Genomic DNA, 22,502 nt, shown 5'->3' with positions numbered 1-22,502 from the left:
AATAAAAATTTATAATTGCCTTTTTATGTATCCGAAAAATTGCATGGCAACTAGGCCTCCCTCTCCATCCCTTTTTTCTCAAAATCGTCTGATCAAAACTAAGAGAAAGCCATTTAGCCAAAAAAGGAATTAATATGCAAATTTCATTTTAATAATTTATGTCTGGAGAGCCAAAATCAAACATGCATTAATTCAAAAACGTTCAGAAATTACATTAAAAAAACTAGTTTTTTTAACTGAAAGTAAGGAGCCACATTAAAGCTTAAAACGAACAGAAATTACTCCGTATATGAAATGGGTTGTCCCCTCCGCAATCTCTCGCTCTTTACGCTAAAGTTTGACTCTTTGCCACAATTCTACTTTTTAAAACAATTAAAAGCTTTAGCATAAAGAGCGCGGTGTTGGGGAGGGGACAACCCATTTAATATACGGAGTAATTTCTGTTCGTTTTAAGTTTTAATGTTGCTCCTTACTTTCAGTTAAAAAACTAGTTTTTTTGTGTAATCTTTACTTAAAGCAACTGGATACCCTGTCATTGAGGTCCATTTTAATATTTGTTTTGTTTTTAGCACTTCAATTTAGTACGATTTTTTGTTTAGGTGTATTTTTCAAGTTTTGTTTCAAGTTTTTCGTGAAGTTGCGAAACACTAGGTTAAAAAAGAAAAAAAGCTAGAGTTTTGGATTGAATGCCCATGTCTCCTGCCTTCCTTCCCAGGATCGTCTTTCATCTATTTAAAAAGAAACTGATTCGCTGATCGCCATACTGAAGCACGGTAAGCACGATAGTAAAATGTGACTGTTTACTTACCATAAATTATGTGCTTTTTCAGGCGTGAAAAACCCCCACCCTAATATGAAAGAAGAGCAACTTCAAAAAAAGAAAAACAACTTCAAAAAAAAGAAGAACAACTTCTATAGAAACTTATTAGAAATTGGAAATGACTACAGAATGTTATTTAAGAGAAAAGAAGTCAGCGACAGCGAACTCAGCGACACTCAATTTGATACCAATGGCTAATGGCAAAGCAAAATATAAGGTAGTAGACATAGATCAGGAAAATAAATTTGTATTATTTCTTAGATAACGTTTGAGGAATATTGGGTTTCTTGGATGAGCTATTTTGGAAACTTGATTGAAATCTGGAACTAAATTAATTGCAGTTGACTTAAAATTATCTATTTTTATTTTACCATATTATGTGCAATAGTTCATATCGTTCAGTGCTATTTTTCCTCTTAAAGAGTTTTCTCTTTTGAATTAATACTGGGGACTACGGAGAGACAACACATTATGGTGTGATGGGTACTCAAGAAATATATCATTTTTCTGACAGAGATACGGGAGGTAAATTCGCATTAACTACCCTTGAGTTAATTCCTAGCTATCGGTAAAAGGCGAATTTGTCATTTATCCTTGATTTAATTGACGTTATTCGATTTTAAGGAAATCTTTCTAATGGATAGAAATCTCAAACGCCGCCCAATAAAACTAAATTATAAGACAATTGGTATAATAGTTCTTTTGAAATTGCTTTTTGTCATTCAGTCAGGAAAATTGTTCATTTGGTAAAAGAAATTTCGTTTTGCTGATAGAAGTTTAAAGGAGACATAAACTAAGTTTATTACATTAATAACAATTTTAATATTTTATTACGTATATCCTGATTTATAGGCAGTCGATCAGTTAGAGCTGAATAATGTAACTTTGCTTACAGTTCAAACTTTCAAATATTAAAAATTTGTCCTTTTACTAAAAAGATAATTTAAGCAAATGCAAAAGCCATCAAATGCAAACAGTAAGATAAAATTTATTTTAAGATAACTCAAAAGCTAGCCTGGGCCAAATTTTTAATCTGAAGCAAAAACAAAAGCAGAATAACATATACAAGGCTTATAAAATCTTCCATATATAAAAAAGGGCAAAGGAATGCACCGTCATTTTATGAAAACGATAAAGATATTTTTAAATGACGTACGTATATTTTGGGCCATATCTTATGGGCCATAATATAAAAAAAATATTGTGAACTTGAAAAGGGGTTAGTACGGAGGCTAAATTCGCAGTAACTATCCTTGAGTTAATTCCTAGCTATCGGTAAAAGGTGAATTTGTCAATTATCCTTGATTTAATTGATGCTATTTGATTTTAAGACCCCTCTCTAATACATAGAAATCTCAAGTACCGCCCAATGAAACTAAATTATAAGGCAATTGGTAAAATAGTTCGTTTGAATTAGCTTTTTGTCATTCAGTCAGGAAAATTGTACATTTGGTAAAAGAAATTTCGTTTTGCTCATAGAAGTTTAAAGGAGACATAATCTAATTTTTTTACATTAGTAACAATTTTAATATTTTATTACGTATATCCTGATTTACAGATAGTCGATCAGTTAGAGCTGAATAATGTAACTTTGCTTACGGTTCAAATTTTCAAATATTAAACATTTTTCCTTTTACTAATAAAGAAAATTTAAGCAAATGCAAACGCCATCAAATGCACATATGTAAATTATGTACATATGTATTTGTGCATCAAATGCAAAACAGTAAGATAAAGTTTTATTTTGAGATATCTTACAATCCAGTCTTGGCCAAATTTTTGATCTGAAGCAAAAACAAAAGCAGAATAACGTATAAAAGGCTTATAAATACTTCCATATATAAAACTGGCAAAGAAATGCACTGCCATTTTATGAAAACGATAAAGATATTTAAAAACACGTATGTACATTTTGGGCCATAATATAAAAAAAAATATATTCTGAACTTGAAAAGGGGTCAGTACAACTGTAAAAAAGAGGATATTTTTTTTTTGTTCATTTTTCTCTGGATATAAGGGGCATTGTTTTTCGTATCTTGAAAAGATTCAACAGAGGATATATATATATATATATATATATATATATATATATATATATATATATATATATATATATATATATATATATATATATATATATATATATATCATGAAAAGAGAAACCACCAATGCAACAGCACACACACACACAAAAAAAAAAAGAGACAGAAGGAGAAAAGGAAGACTGTTTTCCTAAATTAGTGATTAATATAGACCAGCACTTGCAAGAGACCTTAACCCTACTCATCCATACAATCACATAGGTCAAACAGCATAGCCATACACAATCAACATAAAGAATAATCCATGGACAGGCAGTCATGTCGTCAATAAGTATAAGTCGTCATTTACCAAACAATAGAAAAAATAATAAAGACAAATAATTCAGAGGCAACAACCCAACACAAGGGCTCATCAGGGGAATACACTGGCCTATATAGGGTTTCGCCACTTTAAATTCTCTACCCAGCCAAGTGTTGTGGCTACCACAGAATATCCATGGCATCCCCGTGTCCGGTATCACCCCAAAATACATCCCTATGAACGAAAAAAAAACCAGCAAATGTAAAACAACCAAGTAACACCAAAACAAGCTTATCCTGTTAATATATCCCTCTTTTTAGCACCAATAGGTAAACTAAATATAATAAATTTTGCCAAATCACAAATATTAACACATTGCAAAACACCTGAATGAACTAAACAATTATAGAATTCATCATGACCATGTGGCTATTTAAAAAAAAAATCCGCTCTATTTGAAACACAATTCAAAATAAATGGCGCTGCATCATCATTTGTCGAACCTCCGAAATTAGTTGAAAATTTCTTTAAGTATTTCCAGATAATTCTTTTGATATTTATTTAAAGGTTCGTTATAATGAAAACTAAATTCTTTAAAATTGCCAAGTTAATTTATTTGCAGAAAAACCCCTTGATATCAATTTTTGGCTTAAGATTTTACATCTATTTTTAAAATCAATATAATTACTACAAATCCTTGCATAACGAAGTAACTGTGAGAAAAACGCAGAATATTTGATATTTGAGTGTATATTACTTTCAGGGAATGGGAAACTAATCACTTCAAAATCAAAATCATCCGTTTTATTATACATTTTAAAACTTAATTTATTATTATCACAAATATTAACATTTAAATCTAAGAAATGATCTTCATGTCCAGCGCCATGACTAGATTCAAGAGTAAGCTCTGATGGATATATATTTTTAGAAATATCAATGAAATCCTGACAATTTAAGACCAAAATATCATCTAAATATCTTTTATTATTTGACAAAACATGTTTTCAATTATTTGGATTATTCTTATCCATCATATATTTATATTCTAGTTGACTTAAAAACAAGTCAGCTATAAATGGGCTGGCATTCCCCCCCCCCATGGGAATTCCCACGATTTGCTTGTACAAATCACCACCAAATCTTATATAAGTATTGTATAAAACAAATTCTAATAACTCAAAAATCATATCCAAGCTGTAACATCTCAAGTTAACTGTAGTATTAAAGCAATTTGTCCATATAGCTTTTTTATTATAAGTGTCTATTTTTAAGAACCTTTTACTAGATAAGAGGAAAGATTTCTTGATAACAGTTTTTAAATTATCAAACACTGCATTAAGTGATAAATTAGTATACATTGTCGCAAAATCGAAAGACTCAATTCTTTTAGCTGAAACCATTGTTAAGGAATCTATCACCTGCAGTGAATTGTTAACACTCCAATATGAATTGAAATTCGAAAATTTGTTAATACCAGAACAATAGGTTTTAAGTTTATTTACAATTTCCTTTAAAATTAAAGAGAGGTCAGTAGCAGCAATGCGGGTTGGGCATTTAGCTGCTCCAGCAATAAACCGTGGTTTAGGGGGATTCTTATGAAATTTTACAGTCCAATATAGGAAAGGGAACTTTTTATCATTGTCATTTATTTTAATATTAAAATTTTTTATAAATATTTCTTCAGTCTTTTCAATTAAATTCTCATCCTCTATATTTACCTTTTTGTAAACATTAGTTGTGCATAACTCCCTTTTTAAGATATCACAATACAGCTTCTGACAAATTATGGCAAAATTATTATTAGCTTTATCCACTGGCACAATTACAAATTCATTCTTTAGATTAGCAATTGCTTGTTTAATCTTCGCATTATAAAATAATGATTTAGTGTTACTATTTTTTAAGTTAGAATATAGTTTATTTCTTATTCTACTAATAATTAAATTCTTCCAACTTTGAAAACTCTCTTTATTTTTATTCTCTTTCTTACACCACTTATCAATAAATAAATCAAAATCATTTTCCAAGCCATCAAGAACACTCGATGGTTTCAGATGATGAGAAAGACGGAAATTAGCCCCTTTATTTATTATAATTTCAAGATCATGTTGTTTTATTATTGACAAGTCCCCTGTTATAACATGTTTATAAGTAGGATTTACAAATGGGCCAAGTTGCTTACAATTACAAACCGGTTTCCAATTTATATCACTATCTAATCTTTTTAGTATTAAATTATAGTTAAAAATAATTTGCCCAATAGTTTTTGAAAATTTATAAGTTAAAACTGGACTATCATTATAATTCAAATTACTAGGAAGGGCCTGTTTCACATGCCGCTAATTTAAAATTTCTGGTAAATTAATATCTTCAATCTGTTACAAGTAAAATTAATAGGTAAATATAATCTGTTATCCTTATTACTAATCTTATCGAACTTTTTCTTTTTTGTAATAAATTTCGTTTTAGTTAGAATACAAATTGTATCACATATTACTTTAAAATTATAATCAAGAGCTGTATTATTCTTAACAATCCAGAAAAGTTTGATTAAATTCCTCTTGGATAAATTATTTAGACATTTTATTGCAGAAATCATACCCCTAGATTCAAGTAGCTGGCATAGATCTATAGAAAGCATATGTACATCTAATTCATTTTTTCTATTATTTTTCCTATGTCCTCTCGATCGTTTTTTACGTTTAGTAGGACAAGTAAAAGAAGGATGGTCCATAAAACCATCAATACATTTAACAACAACATGAGACATGTCACCATATTTTGCTACACGATCATTTAGCCCAAAAGGATAAGCTGTACCAAGAGTATGGATCCAGAAATCCTCCTGTTTACGTAGTCTATTATTCTTCTCATCTTTATTTAAATTTTCTAATTCTAAATTTTCTAAAATTGTGACAGTTATATCTGATATGGAACATTTACCATTATTACAATGTTGAACTAGATAGTTATTAGTTTTTTCATTATTAACTGTGTTATTCAGTCTATTATTATTGTTGTCTTATGTCAGTATATATATATATTTATTATATATATATATATATATATATATATATATATATATATATATATATATATATATATATATATATATATATATATATATATATATATATATATATATATATATATATATATATATATTACATTATTATATTATATTATTATAGTATATCATATATATACCATATTTTATTAATTTAACTATAATTATAAATAGCAAAAAACTATAATAGCCGTTTATAATCATAAATGAAGATATAAGGCTAACCTTCAAATGGAGCTGTTTTGATTGAAAAGGAAAAATTCAAATAAAAGAAACATTTTCAAACAAAATAAAATTTCAAAACAAAAGAATTTCCATTCTTTTCATTTCCACCAATATATTCACGTATAACATTCCATATTTCTTTTATATTACCTTTGTTTTCTCGAAACTTCCTGTTATAGAACTCTGTCATGGCTTTGCAACGCAGCCTGTCTACGAAATTCCGCTGTGTTTTGAATGGATTAAATGATTCGTCACTTTGTTCATCCATGAACTTTACGTAAAGTGCATTTGTTAGCCTTAGTTGCTCAATTATTTCAATGGTAATCCATGGCTTACGAGGTTGTTGTGTTTTTGATTTAACGAACTTTATGGGGCACGTCTTATTGTAAATAGACATAAGAACAGATAATAATTCGTTCAGTGCTTCCGTTGGGTTTTTTTCTCAGAATATACGGGGCTCCGATCAATAACACTAGTCCCCTCAGCAAAGTTTCTCAGATTTTCTTTTTTCAAAATGTGTTTTTTTCAATTTTTCTTTTTGGTAATCAATTTCTTGGTTACCAAAAATCGATTACCAAAATCTTGATTACCAAAATGATTTGATTACAAAATTTGATTACTTGATTACAAAAGATTTGATTACTTGATTACAAAATGCGTTTTTTTTCAATTTTCTTTTTGTTAAACAATTTCTTGGTTACCAAAAATCGATTACCAAAATCTTGATTACCAAAAATCTCTTTGGTAATCAATTTTCTTTTTGGTAATCAATTTCTCAATTTTATTTTTTGGTAATTTTACTACTGGGTAATTTATAACAGCTAATAATGGTAGGTGGTCCGATCTGGGTATGAAATCACATTTGCACAGGTTGCAATTACATTTAGGCTATACTACAGTTTGGTACCACGAACTGTTTGATAACACTGCTGCGGTTTAGGTAGGATATGAGGTTAGAAGCTGGTTTCGTATTAAGTCATGAGTGGAGTGGGGTTGCGTTCTATCACCATTTGTACGGAAAATTCTGGTGAACTTTGTCCTAAGGAGCACAGCAAAGGTTAAGTGAGAGTTGGGAATAAAAAGTCCCTTAGACTTTAGCTATTATGACGATTTAAACGTCTTAGATGAAAATGTTGGTAAAATGAATTAACTTTTATAGATTTTGCGAGTTCAAGATGCTAGAATATGTTTTAAAAATTAATTTTAAGAAAACTTAAGTCAATAAAGCAGCGTTACTTACCCAGGTAGCATAACTATTAAAGACGGTGGAACACTTTCTAGGAATTTTTATTTGACTACTAATTGGGGAAATATTAATTTGTTTGCCGTGGATAATCGTATCAATAGTATCTTTATACAACACTGAATTAGGGCTTTAATATCTTGTAACGGCTTAGGTTTGTGGCAAACATGTCTTCTTGCTTACTTTCTTTACTTTAAAGCAACTAGATACCCTGTCAATGAGGTTCATTTTAATTTTTGTTTTGTTTTTAGTACTTCATTTTTTTTACGATTTTCCGGTTAGGTGTATTTTTCAAGTTTTGTTTCGAGTTTTTTGTGAAGTCGCGAAACGCTGAGTGAAAAAGAAAAGAAAAAGAGGAAAAAGGAGATTTCAAGATTGAATGCGGATGTCTCCTGCTTACCTTCTCGGAATCTATTAAAAAAAATTATCAATTAAAAAAAACATGCTGATTCACTGATCGCCTTACCAAAGCACGGTAGTAAAATGTGACTGTTTACCTACCATAAATTATATGCTTTTTTAGGCTTAAAGAAACCCACCATAATATGAAAGAAGAGCAACTTACAAAAAAGAAGAACAACATCTAAAGAAACATATTAGAAATTGGAAATGGCCGTAGGATGTTATTTAGAAGAAAAGAAGAGACTCGGCGACACTCAATGTGACACCAATGGCTAATGGCGAAGCTAAATATAAGGTAGTAGACATAGATCGGGAAAATAAATTTGTATTATTTCCTAGATAACGGTTGAGGAATATTGGGTTTCTTGGATGAGCTATTTTGGAAACTTGATTGAAATCTGAAACTGAATTAATTGCGGTTGACTGACAATTATTCATTTTTTTTACCATGTTATGTGCAGTAGTTAGTATCGTTCAGTGCAATTGTTCCTCTTAAAGAGTTTTCTCTTTTGCATTAATTCGAGGGACTAGGGAGAGGCTACCAATTATGTTGTGAAGGGTGTTCAACAAATATATTATTTTCTGACTGAGAGACGGAAGGTGATTTTGGCTGAACTATTCTTGAGCTAATTCTCAAATTCGTTTATCCTTGATTTAATTGACGCTATTTGATTTTAAGACCCTTCTCTAATAGATAGAAATCTCAAATGCCGCCCAATAAAACTAAATTATGAAATAATTGGTATAATAGTTTGTGAATTCCCTTTTTGTCTTTCAGTCACAAATATTATACATTTGGTAAAAGAAATTTCGTTTTGCTGATAGAAATTCAGAAGAAACATTAAACTAAGTTTGTTACATTTGTAACAATTATGAAATTTGAAAACGTATAGCCTGATTTACAGGTAGTCGATCAGTTAGAGCTGAATAATGTAACTTGCTTACGGTTCAAATTTTCAAATATTAAATTTTTTCCTTTGACTAAAAAGATGATTTAAACAAATACAAACGCCATCAAATGCATACGGTAAGATAAAATTTATTTTAGAAATAACTCACAAGCTTGGATGAGCCGAATTTCTAATCTGAAGTAAAAACAAAATCAGAACAACATATAAAAGGCTTATAAACACTTCTATATATAAAACTGGCAAAGGAATGCACCGTGAAATTATGAAAGCAATAAAATTTTATTTAAATTTTTATTAAAATTTTTATTTAATTAAATTTTAATTATATTATAAATTTTATTATAAATTATAAATTTTAATTAAATTAAATTAAATTTTTATTAAATTTTATTTAAAAACATGTACATATATTTTGGGCCATATTATATGGGCCATAATATAAAAAAAAAAAATATTGTGAACTTGAAAAGGGGTCAGTACAAGCGTAAAAAAGAGGATATTTTTTTTCAATTTTTCTCTGGATACAAGGGGTATATATTTTTTTTCGTATTTTGAAGTCAAGTAGTGTATCTTCAAGTCAAGAGGCTATCCTTTCAATAAATTAAATTTTTTGGGATTTTCTGTGAAATTTGTGGGTTCGAAACCGGAGAAGCTTATTCAAGATGTGGACGGATAAAGGAGGATATGTAGTGGATAATTATGTTCTACCCTATTACTAGTAAGTTGACAAGATTTATATTAAGCCATATTATAGTAAAGTTGACAAGATAAATTGTAGGCCAGATTATATGGACCATAATATAAAAAAAAAAGATTGTGAACTTGAAAAGCGGTCAGTACAGGCGTAAAAAAGAGGATACTTTTTTTTGTCAATTTTTCCCTGGATATAGGGGACATTTTTTTGTATTTTGAAGTCAAGCAGTGTTTCTTCAAGTCAAGAGGCTTTCCTTTGAATAAAGTCAATTTTATTGGATTTCCCGCGAAAATTGTGAGTTCCAAACCGCAGAAGTATATTCAAGATGCGGAAGGATAGAGGAGGATATGTAGTGAATAATTATGTTCTATCCTATATTAATAAGAAAATAGATTACAGAAAATGGTTTTTGAGTATTTTATCTACACCCCCAAACTCTCCAACCTCTTAACCCCCGTAAAACGTGCCACTTTGCACAATTTGCAATAACTGCTTTCTTTTAACCACTCCAACAAATTTTTTGCCCTCATTCAAATTACTTACACAAAAATTTACCTGTTTTCTGCTATTAACACTTTGGTTTTCTTGCTTTCGATTCGTTATTTAGTATTATCATAGCTCTTATATAGTGCAGTTACAAATTAAATTGCAGTTGCAAGCGTTTTGCCTGCTTCCTGAATTCGAAGGGAGCAAACACTGTGAGATAATAGTTGGTTTTTGCTAAAGGGTAATTGACGTGTGCGGGCTGCTATTCCTCAGCAGAGAAGATGTTGAGGTTTCCATATATCATAGTTATTGCTTCAGCTTGTGTATACCAACCCTTGTATAAGGCTGCAAAGCGGGAAATCTTAATTTTAACATATTGGGTTTCTAGCAAAGTGTCATATATGTATATCCTTCAATAAATCACTGACGGATCAGAAGGAGGGCACCTGATTCAGGAGTTTAGAAAGGAGATAGGTCCTTTAGCTTTATGAATATTGTTATTGTTAATGGATATCCTATTTTAAATTATAGGAAAATTGTGACGTCGAGTAAATGCAGGGAGGACGCAAAAGTTCCAGGAGGTATATGATTAAAAAGGTGGCGTTTTAAGGAAATTTATTGGCTTTAATATTGATTTATTTTCGTCACTTTTTCCAAGGCATCTTGTGCAATGTTAATGAGAATACTCAGTAAATTTCTTTAGAAGATTTCAAAAACTTTAAGCTCATCCATAAATTTCAATTCGTCAGGAAATTCCTTAGTGAGACTATTAAGTGAAACTAGGAGAGTACGTTGCGGTATTCCATTTGGATCATGGGGGGGGGGATTTTTAATAATGAGTATGGTATTTGATTTCTTGTGATCTATTTGATGTGAAATACGCAACCAATTTCACTAGGAAAAGGTCAATATTGAATTTAGTGACAAGGTTTTGAACTAATACATTGTAACTAACAAAATCAAATGTTTTTTTTGGATCTTAAACATAAACTAAACTAATATAGGCATTAGACTTTTGAGGAATTTGCTAGTAAAGTTGACAAGATAAGCTATATAATGGGAGGTAGATGTAGAACTTAGGCTCCTGAATTGTTCCAGGTCTGTAAAAGGAGGAAGGATTTTTTCCTTTTGCAAAGATTTAGCAGAGGATTCTTCATACGGTTCGGGAAATAAACGCGATCGGAGAAACAACTTCAAAACCAATATTCTAATAAGAAGAAATGGGATATCAAAAGGACAGACACTGGCTTTTCTTAGCTTTCCAGTTCATAATTCAATTTCAAATGGAAAAATCACACAAAGTAAGGGGAAATTGTTTCAACCATAAAACGGCCATAAGAACGGACCATAAAAACGTTGATAGTATGCTTCCTTGTGGGTACGATTTTTTATGGATACGAGTTACATTTTAGCTTTATCACTGTAAGAAACTGATCGATATGATAGGTAACTTTTAATCAGCATAACTAGAAGAGTGGGACAGTCTAATTCTAATAGCTGTTTTAAAATCCCAGGGTGCCAGGCATTGTCGAAGGCACCTTTAATTTTAAAGAGAAGGCAAGGTGTGAATTTCTTCGTCTTGCTATTTTCTTCCTCTGTCGTAACAAGTTTTTCCAGGGCATCTACTGTTGATTTGCCTTTAGCAAGTTCAAACTGGTCTTTATAAATCTAGTCCTTATTAATACTTAGATTATTCAAAATATATGATAAGGTTGTTTCGAAAGTCTTGCCAAAAACTGGTAATAAGCTAATGGGTCGATAAGAAGATGGTAAATAATCATTAGTTCTCCCTGCATAGGAATTGCTATGATTTTAGCATTTTTCCAGTCCCTAGGAAAATACTTAATATCCGAACATGCATTATATATTTTAAGCAAAATGGGAGCTAAGTCATGGACTTTTTTTTACAACTGTATTAACAATACCATCTAAGCCGGGAGTTTTCTGTGGCTTAGGAGAATTAATAGCATGTTGTAGATGCTGTTGATCAATAGAATCAACTGTTATAGGTGAAAATCCCGACTGTTGTCACAAGCTTATTCAACTTGACCTCGAATTTGGCGGTGATAAGAAGTTTTGGTTTAGCGGTAATCAGGGGTAGACCATTTGTTGAAGAATAACTGGCCACCTTCCTGGTATGATTCTGTGTACGTGCCGTTATATTTTGCAATGTGAATAGGGGATACTAGGGATGGGTGGTTAGAATATATCTTATGTATTGTGCTCCAGGGATCTAAGCTACCTTTATCTTTACAGAAAATTTTCCAATCTACAAGTTTTGACTTCTCATTTTCATTCGAACACAGTCTTTTTTCCAAATATTGCAATTTTAATTCCTATTTGTATTATATTTGTAAGGCTTTGAACAAATTAGCTAATCTCTTGTTTATTTTTCATGGGTATACTAAATATGCCGTCGATATTATTTTAAAAATGTTAGCCAAGTGTATTCCAATCCACTTTCTTGTAATTCAGACTTGGATCAGTGAAACTTATGTTGGAGGAGTCAGAACATCTTAGTTTAAAAGAAATATACCCATGTTCTGAAAGACTGGGACATGTTGACACTTTCTAATGATAAATATCACGGGACAAACAATTACCGACAGCAGTTACGTCCGGGCTCGTGGTGTTCATTCTTGTATATGTTGCCACTTTGGATCATTTACGACAACTAGCGACCTATTTGTAAAAGTTAATTCCAGTTCCTCCCCTTTTTCGTCCGCAATATTATTAGAAAGCCAAAAAGGTGTTTGGGCATTAAATTCCCCACCTAAAATTAATGCAGACGCAATTCTTACTTTCTCAATCAGTTACAGACATAAAGAAGGATTTTCGTTAGAAGGAAGACAGTAAGGTCACACAACTGTAAAGGTCTTTTTGCGAGCATATATATAGACAACAACATATTCATTTGTCGAGACACCAAAATGTAGATCTGCTTTCAGCGTATTTATAACAAAAACTGTTGCGCTATAAAGTCTTTTTGAAGGATCAAATTTTGAAAAACACCTTAAATTTGGTGGTGCAGAGGAGACTTTAAAATTGTATTTACATATGGGTCTTGAACTAATATAACATCTGGTTTTACCATCTCCATATTTTTTATATAATTCTAATAAAGCTACATACGAATGCTGTAAATTAATCTGAAGAAATGATAAACTATTTATACATGATGCGGAAGGCTTTGCATCAGCCTCAAAACATTTTAATTTTTCTGGTAGATTGACTTTTAGCTTTTTGGATATATGGTGAATTTGAATTTGGTTAAATTTTTTGTTTCTGTAATGGTCCATTTTCTTTTCCGGTAGCTTGTCAAGATTAATTGGTATTAATTTATGTGGACTTCCTATATCGAGATCTTCCCGTGTTATATATTCAGCTATTTGCATGGTCTGACAAGATGCAAATGTTAGATCAATTATGATTGAGTAATTAGTTTGAGCATTCATATATGTTAATACCAGAACTAAAACTGGTATATCATAGATAAAATTTGCAATATCCTATCCTGACCTATTTTGACTGCCATTAGATTCCCACTTTTTTCCTTTGTCAGCGTACTAGGCTATCGTACTAAAATCTTGATTATCGCCTCTCCCTCCTTCTTCCACATAATTTCCAGGTAAAATTTTAACAAAATTTTCTTATATTAACAGAATTATTTTGAATTTATTATATAATGAATAGTTTCTTTGTGACTGTTATTAATTTATCAATGAAACTATTTAATTATTATTAATCATTATGATCTAATTATTTTAATTATGTTTATTTAAAGAACTTACGCGTTATAGCAACCACGATCAAGCTCTTGATCTGAGTAAAACTAGAGTCTCTGTCTGCATTCAGAGATAATTAGCTTAGTCTCAGTGAGATAAACGATATGCGTGTAACTTAACCGCCGTGTAGTTAAGCCCCAAGCAACTGAAACCCAATAACTGAAGCACCGTGGAACTGAACCTCTGTGCAACTAAACCTACATGCAATTGACTCCCGTGAAGCTGAATTTCCCTGCACTGTATGAAGCTGAACAACTGTTACACTGTACCCCCGTGCAACTTAACCCTCGTGCAACATTCTACCAAGTGTAGGCAATATTATTGGGTAAAGCACAAGTTAGAATCTTCACATATTCGACTTTGTTGGAATTGTTTTGTTTTTTAAATCACTATATAAAGCCCTGCCAATATGATTCACAAAAAAAGTTAGTTTTTTTCCGCAAAATATAGAAAATTGGACGTCGCAAACCATTAAAGCCATATTTATTTCTCCTATTTTATGTTTTATGTCTCCACCCCCTTGTCATTGTCCGAAAATGCCCCTTCCCCCGAAAATATCCGAAAACCACCCCTCAAACAGCTGGTTTTTTTTTAGTCATTTTTGACTTATTAAAAGGACTAGAACTCTCAATTTCTGATCGAATGAGAATCCTCAGAAGTTACTAAAAACCATGAGACGGGGGTGGAGACGGGGAACGGAAAGTCCCCCTCCTATTTGGAATGAGTTCTGTTCATTTTGGGGTTTAATGTCACTCTTTATTCTTTGTTAAATACAATTCTTTATTATTTCTTTATTAAATATCAGTTTCGCATTTTTGATGTTCAATGATTTTTTGTCCCTCACCAAAAAAATCACCGCCCAAACAAAAGTCCTGGATACGGCCCTGGGGATTTCATGTCGAACAGGGTCCAAATAGGCTCGTGGGAGGATCTTTCCATCGAGGAATTTTCCTTTGGGAATGGGAATTTTTCCTTTGATTTCCTGGGATTATTTAAAAACTATCAAAACTGAATGAAAATAACAAGTCTTTTCAACTGAAATAAGGGAGCAACATTAGAATTTAACAACATTAAAACGACGTATATGAGGAGGGTTTTCTCCTCCTCAATGTGCTCTTTACGCTAAATATGTCTTAGAACCCTTAAACAAGGTTATTATTATAATAAAAACAAGAGTCATTTTAAATAATTGGAACAAAAAGTCAAACTTTAGTGCAAAGACCGTGGTATTGAGGAGGGGACAACTCCGTTCATCTACAGAATAGCTTCCGTTCGTTTTAAGTTTTTATGCTACTCCACTCTTTCAGTTTAAACACATGCTTTTTAAGCTGGAAGCATTTTGTTATTTAATCCAATATGGATGTCACAGTCTATCCCATGTAGAATCATGCACATATTATGGAGTGGGGGATGTCGGGGTCTTCGGACGTGGAGGGGGACTCATGCTGCTTGACCCTCAAACAAGTGCAGTTTGAATACTATTATATAGTGATCATTTACTATTCCCTTTGCGCAGTTACTATTATTCTACAACATTTTAGTTCTCTTTATATCTTCCAAAGTTCGTCATCCTACCATCCACACATCTATGAAAAAATCATACTTTTAGTTCCAACCATTCAATGGACCCAATCAAGGACTGGCTGTCCCCAAGTGGACGGGGAAGGGGCTTTACAAAGGAGGTCTTAAAGGTAATTTGCTCCCTTTTTATTATTGTTACTTTTTCATTTACTTCGCTCTTTTTCGTTTTATTATGTTCTACCAGAAAAACTGACAGAACGGGAGAAGCACCATTATGGCTGAAGTATTTTGTGTTTTTATTTTTAACGAACCCAATTATTTAGTTTGGGACGGGGGTCAATGATATGACTCTGTAAGTTCAGCCAAAGTCAACCCAGTTGTAAATGGGTACCCGGAGAAATCAGCTGTATTCTTTACCAAGTTTATTTATTTTGGATGGGCAATTCCAGAGAAGGAGGGAAATTAGAAATTTCTAAGACAGGAGAACCTTATTTCTCATTTTCTTACTTTGATAATTGTTCGGAGTTTTCCTAAAAAGGGAGAGGGTGCATTCATGACCGCAACCGGCGGAACTCACAGACAATTAGATATTCTACTAGCAGCCAATCATGCACGGCCAAATGGAATTCAAGTCGTCTCCAAATTAGGCGGGCGATTTCATAAGGGAGGATCTAAGGGACATTAAAAATTCTAGGAAGAGTGTAAAGAGGGTAGCTCTAAATATGTTGGTAAAGAGGAGAAGCGTGTCTAGCTATGCTGGTGTTTGGCAGCCTGGTGCCGCAGAGAGTTCTAGTAGTTGTACAGAATCTACAAAAAGTAGTGATTCAAAAGTCTTCACACCTAACAGTCTAAGGATAGTCATCGTAGTATAGTTGTTACTTTGAATGTCCAAAATCTGGTTAATGTCGTCATTCGACGGTGACTGTCCAAAATGTCCTTTCCTCTGCTTGGATTCAATTAGCTTAGCGAATCAGCATTTCTGTCTTGTGCAAGATTTGATGGTAAAAGTTAGATTAAGTTAATTTAAGCTATAATTCTTAGAAATGGGATACAAATCTAACCTAGATAAACCTGTTACCATGAAACCTTACATAAAACTAAAAAAGTTGACTGGCAACGCTGAATTAAACCAAGGAGAAAAAGTATGTCGGACATTCCCCGGTGAATATGAAATTTCTTTTTCTAGCAGTTAACTCTCGATTTGAGTGACATATTTTATATTGATCATTAACAGATATTTATGCAAAAGGTACGATGAATTTTGCTTCCAGATGGTATAAGTATAAACAATGACTTTAAGACATATTAAAGTCATATTTCTTTTGGAACACAATCAAAGTGAGGGGGGATATCCCCCTATATTTTTTGCTTCTTCCCTTAGATTTTGAAAGTTACTTTGTTTATGGAATTCTCTAATAAGTATTTTTAGATGTCAATTCTCTAATAAATCTTAGTTTTCAGTTCAGTGGTAGTTTTATATAAAGTTCGGTCTTCTAACATGTCTTTCGTCTAAAAGCACACACAAAGTCTCTGCCAGCTATTTGTTTTCAGCAAGATATATCGGTAAATTCATTTTGCATATAGTTAGGAACTACGTGTCGGCCTTTCAGGGGGGTCTCAGTCAGTCTCAGTAGTGTGTAACTGTCACAGCAGAGATTATCAAATTATGTAAATGTATCTGATGGGTAATCTAACTGTATAATTGTTTTTTTTTTATGTTTTTGTTTGTTTCCTATACTATAAGTCGTGATGTTTGCATAATTCTAAATGAAGAAAATCATGATGAGATATTGGTGACTTCAAACAGTTAAATTTTGTGCTATTGTCGAAGAAAAAGTGACCAAGGCCTGGCTTGGTATTTGATGTTTCTTCAATTCTTTTGGTGTAATTGTGAGGCATTATTACCATAGTAATAAGCACTGGATCTCTGTTTTTGAAACTAGCAAATTTGCTAAGTTAAAGAAATAAAACAATAGCGACAAGATCTGTCAAACGCTAGATGGAACTAGTGATATTTTTTGACGCTAGGACAAATCTTCAGTCCCCATTCCCGCTGTTTCTAGAAATTTTTATTTGATCACTAATTAGGCTACTATTTATTTTTCTGCCCGGATAATCCTCTCAATATTTTCTATATAAAACACTGAATTATGTCTTCTTGCTTACTTTTTGTACCCTACAGTTTCAAAGTAACTGGATACCCTGTGGTTAATTTTGCCCATTTTAATTTTTGTTTCGTTTTTAGTACTTTAATTTTGTTCGATTTCTCGGTTAGATGTTTTTCAAGTTCTGTTCGAGTTTTTCGTTGCGAAACAGTCTTAGTGGTGAATTGTCCAACAATAAAAAAACTTTGTTTTTTGCCCTTGAAGCGGTGGTGGGATTGAATTTTCCTGTCCAGGCACGTACGCAGGAATTTTTTCGGGGGGGGGGACACAAATCCTTCAAATCCCTTATTCTGTGAGAGGTATCAGGAAATTATGTGAAAGTAAAACAAATCGTGGGATTTTGGGTTGGGGGGTGCATCCCGTACGTATGTGCCAGTCCATGTCTCCCATTCACCATTTTGGAATCGTGTTTCATCTGTTTAAAAATGATTCGCTGATCACCTTACCAAAGCACTTTGTTATGAGGCAAGCACGGTGTTAAAAATGTGTCTGTTTTATTCACATAAATTATATACTTTTTCAGGCGCAGAATTGTCACCGTAATACAAAAGAAGCGCAACATAAAATAATGAAGAACATTAATCTGTAAAATACATTTGTATTATTTCTCGGATAACGGCTGAGGAATATTGGGTCTCTTGGAAAAAAACACGGGGATGAAGTTTTTTGGAAATTTGATTGAAGGCTGAATTAAATGTTTTTGACTGGCAATTATTTATTTCTATTTTACCATGTTATGTAGAGTAGTTAGCATCGTTCTGTACTATTCTCCCTTTAAAGAGTTTTTTTTTTCTGGATTTATGCTAGGGACTAGGCAGAGACTGCCGATATCGGCGTAACAGGTGTTTAACAAATATTTCTTATTTATAATTTTTTACTAAGAAAATGTTTCTTACTTAGAGACTGAGGATAAATTTGCACAAACTATTCTTGAGTTTAATTCTAATATCGATAAAGGGCGAATTCACCGTTTATCCTTGAGTTAACTGATGCTATGTGATTTAAAGACCCCCTCTGTCTAACGGATAGAAATCTCAAAAGGTGCCCATTAAAACTAAAATGTAAAGCAACTAGTATAATAGTTCTTGCGAATTGGCAATTACTAGTGTAATCGTTTATGTGAACTCGCTCTTTGTCTTTCAGTCAGTAAAATTGTATATTCAATAAAAGGAATTTCGTTTTGCGGTTAGAAATTTAAAGGAGAATTTTAAGAAGGGGAATTGAAAGGGGACAAAAACTAAGTTTGTTACATTAGCGGCAATTTAAAAATTTCATAGTCCATAAGTTAGAGCTGAATAATGTAACTTTGCTTACGGTTCAAATTTTCAAATATTAAAATTTTCCTTTTATTAAAAAGAACATTTAAGCAAATGCAAACGCCATCAAATGTAAACGGTACGATAAAATTTATTTTAAAACTTTTCTAAAAAGTTGTCTAGAAAATCCAATCCAAGTCATTTAAATTAAAAAAAAATTAAAATAAGAAATGACTCCAGGATTTTCTTAGGGGGGGGGGAGGGTAAAACGGCTTTGCAAAACGCATCGAAAATTTTTCTAAAAGTATACTAGTTGCTTTTGTACGAGTAGTACCAGGTTTCAGACCCAATAAGCCCCTTCATCTGGCGTTGCAAATAAGTAGAAAGAGATCTCAAGATGATCATACATTTTTTGTTGATTGAAAAACGGGTTTTATAATTTTTGTTTGTTCTTTGGTCTCTGTTGGGAAACTTGTTTCCCAACAATTTCCCAATTGCAACATCATAGCATAAGCTAAGTTTGTTACATTAGTAAAAATTTTACAATTTGAGAGCGTATTTGTTCTTTTATCGATAGTCGATCAGCTAGAGCAGAATATTGTAACTTTGCTTGCAGTTAAAATTGTCAATACCTCGCTCTTTACGCTAGATTTCGAGTTTTGTTCCAATTCCTTGAGAATGACCCCTGAATCACAAAGGCCGTTTAATTAGAATAAATAGCTCTTTTGAAATTACTGAAAATATTTTAGTGTAAAGAGTCAGGTATTTAGGAGGGGATCAACCCCCTTTTATGCCTAACAATTTATGTTTGTTTTAAGTTTTAATGTTGTTTCTTACTTTCAGTTGAAAAAACTTTTTTTTCAGTTTAATTTCTGATTTATTTTTTTTTCAAAATAATTCCGGAAAATCCAGTGCTCCCTTCATGGAAATTCTCTTCTCTCATGATAAATTCCTTTATGGTGAGATCCTCCCTCGTATCCCCCTCCCCTGATGAAATAAGCGTGGGAGAGGGCTGGTTTTCCTTCATTTTTGTTGTCACTTAAAAGGGCGCTAGAACTTTTAAACTCTGTTAGAATGAGCTCTTTCGCAACACTCTTTGAAAAATGGGTCGACAGGATCACCCCTGGGAGAAAAAAAGAAGCAAATAGCATAAACACAGTGATTTTTATGGTAAAAAATACTAAATTCCACATTTTTGCAGATAGGAGCTTGAATCCTCTACAGTAGGGTTCTCTGATATGCTGAATCTGATTGTGTGCTTTTCATTAAGATTGTATGACTTTTTCTAAGGCTCGTAACTTTTGTTGGGTAGGATTTATTTGGATGAAACTTATATATTTAAAGTCAGCATAAAAGTCCAGTTCAGTTGATGTAGGCCCATCTATTGGTATTAAAATTCCGTTTTTACAGTTTTGGTTACTATTTAGCCGTGTCCCTCCGTACTATAGTTCGTTACCATGAACTGTTTGATAACATTGCTGCGGTCAAGATAGAATATGAGGTCAGAAGCTGGTTTCATATTAAATCAGGAGTTCAACGGGGTTGCTTTCTTAAAAAAAATTATTTTTAAGAAAACTCAAGTCAATAAAACAGCGTTACTTACCCAGGTGGCATAATTATTAAGGACGGTGGAGCAGTTTCTAGGAATTTTTATTTGACCAATAATTAGGCTAATATTTGTTTGTATGCCCCGAATAATCCTCTCCATAGTATCTTTATGCAACACTGCATTAGGCCTTTAATATCTTGTAACGGCTTAGGTTATGGCAAACATGTCTTCTTGCTTACTTTCTTTACTTAAAGCAACTGGATACAATGTCAATGAGGTCCATTTTAATATTTGTATTGCTTTTAACAATTCAATTTAGTACGATTTTTTGTTTAGGTATATTTTTCAAGTTTTGTTGATTGCTAGAGTTTTGGATGCTAGAGTTTTGGAATAGAGTTTGGAATAGAGAGTTGATGCCTAAAGTTGAAGCTAGAGTTTTGGATTGAATGCCCATGTCTCCTGCCTACCTTCTTGGGATTCATTCTTCTTGGGTATTATTAGTTCATCTATTTAAAAAGAAACTGATTCGCTGATCGCCATACTGAAGCACGGTAAGCACGATAGTAAAATGTGACTGTTTACTTACCATAAATTATGTGCTTTTTCAGGCGTGAAAACCCCCCACCGTAATATGAAAGAAGAGCAACTTCAAAAAAAGAAGAACAACTTAAAAAAAAGAAGAACCACTTGTATAGAAACTTATTAGAAATTGGAAATGGCTACAGAATGTTATTTAAGAGAAAAGAAGAGACTCAGCGACACTCAATTTGATACCAATGGCTAATGGCAAAGCAAAATATAAGGTAGTAGACATAGATCGGGAAAATAAATTTGTATTATTTCTTAGATAACGGGTTGAGGAATATTGGGTTTCTTGGATGAGCTATTTTGGAAACTTGATTGAAATCTGAAACTGAATTAATTGCGGTTGACTGACAATTATCTATTTTTATTTTACCATATTATGTGCAATAGTTCATATCGTTCAGTGCTATTTTTCCTCTTAAAGAGTTTTCTCTTTTGGATTAATACTGGGGACTAGGGAGAGACAACACATTATGGTGTGATGGGTACTCAACAAATATATAATTTTTCTGACAGAGATACGGGGGGTAAATTAGCATTAACTACCCTTGAGTTAATTCCTAGCTATCGGTAAAAGGCGAATTTGTCATTTATCCTTGATTTAATTGACGCTATTTGATTTTAAGACCCCTCTCTAATAGATAGAAATCTCAAACGACGCCCAATAAAACTATATTATAAGACAATTGGTATAATAGTTCGTTTGAAATTGCTTTTTGTCATTCAGTAAGGAAAATTGTTCATTTGGCAAAAGAAATTTCGTTTTGCTGATAGAAGTTTAAAGGAGACATAAACTAAGTTTGTTAAATTAATAACAATTTTAATATTTTATTACGTATATCCTGATTTACAGGTAGTCGATCAGTTAGAGCTGAATAATGTAACTTTTCTTACGGTTCAAATTTTCAAATATTAAACATTTTTCCTTTTATTAAAAAGAACATTTAAGCAAATGCAAACGCCATCAAATGCAAACAGTAAGATAAAATTTATTTTAAGATAACTCAAAAGCTAGCCTGGGCCAAATTTTTAATCTGAAGCAAAAACAAAAGCAGAATAACATATACAAGGCTTATAAATTCTTCCATATATACAAAAGGGCAAAGGAATGCACCGTCATTTTATGAAAACGATTAAAGATATTTTTAATTAAAGATATTATTATCTTTAATTAAAAAATTTTAATTAAAAAATTTAATTAAAAAATTTGAATTAAAATTTAATTAAATTTTTAATTAAAGATATTTATTAAAGATATACGTTTTTTTAAAAAAACGTACGTATATTTTGGGCCATATCTTATGGGCCATAATATAAAAAAAATATTGTGAACTTGAAAAGGGGTTAGTACAACCATAAAAAAGAGGATAATTTTTTTTTGTCAATTTTTCTCTGGATATAAGGGGCATTGTTTTTCGTATCTTGAAAAGATTCAACAGAGGATTAT

At 31.9% G+C, this 22,502-nt stretch overlaps 1 long non-coding RNA gene across 1 annotated transcript; it reads left to right on the top strand.

Moving 5' to 3' along the window:
* The first annotated feature begins 704 nt into the window (after positions 1–704).
* Positions 705–22,151, top strand: LOC136038462 (uncharacterized). Its single transcript, XR_010620215.1, has 4 exons — positions 705–1,037; positions 8,225–8,398; positions 15,589–15,670; positions 21,079–22,151. It is a non-coding gene; the product is annotated as an uncharacterized LOC136038462 (long non-coding RNA).
* The last annotated feature ends 351 nt before the right edge of the window (positions 22,152–22,502 follow it).

The sequence above is a fragment of the Artemia franciscana genome, chromosome 18 (assembly GCF_032884065.1).
Source record: "Artemia franciscana chromosome 18, ASM3288406v1, whole genome shotgun sequence".
Classification (NCBI taxonomy): Eukaryota; Metazoa; Arthropoda; class Branchiopoda; order Anostraca; family Artemiidae; genus Artemia; species Artemia franciscana.
This window is presented reverse-complemented; position numbering and strand designations above follow the sequence as displayed.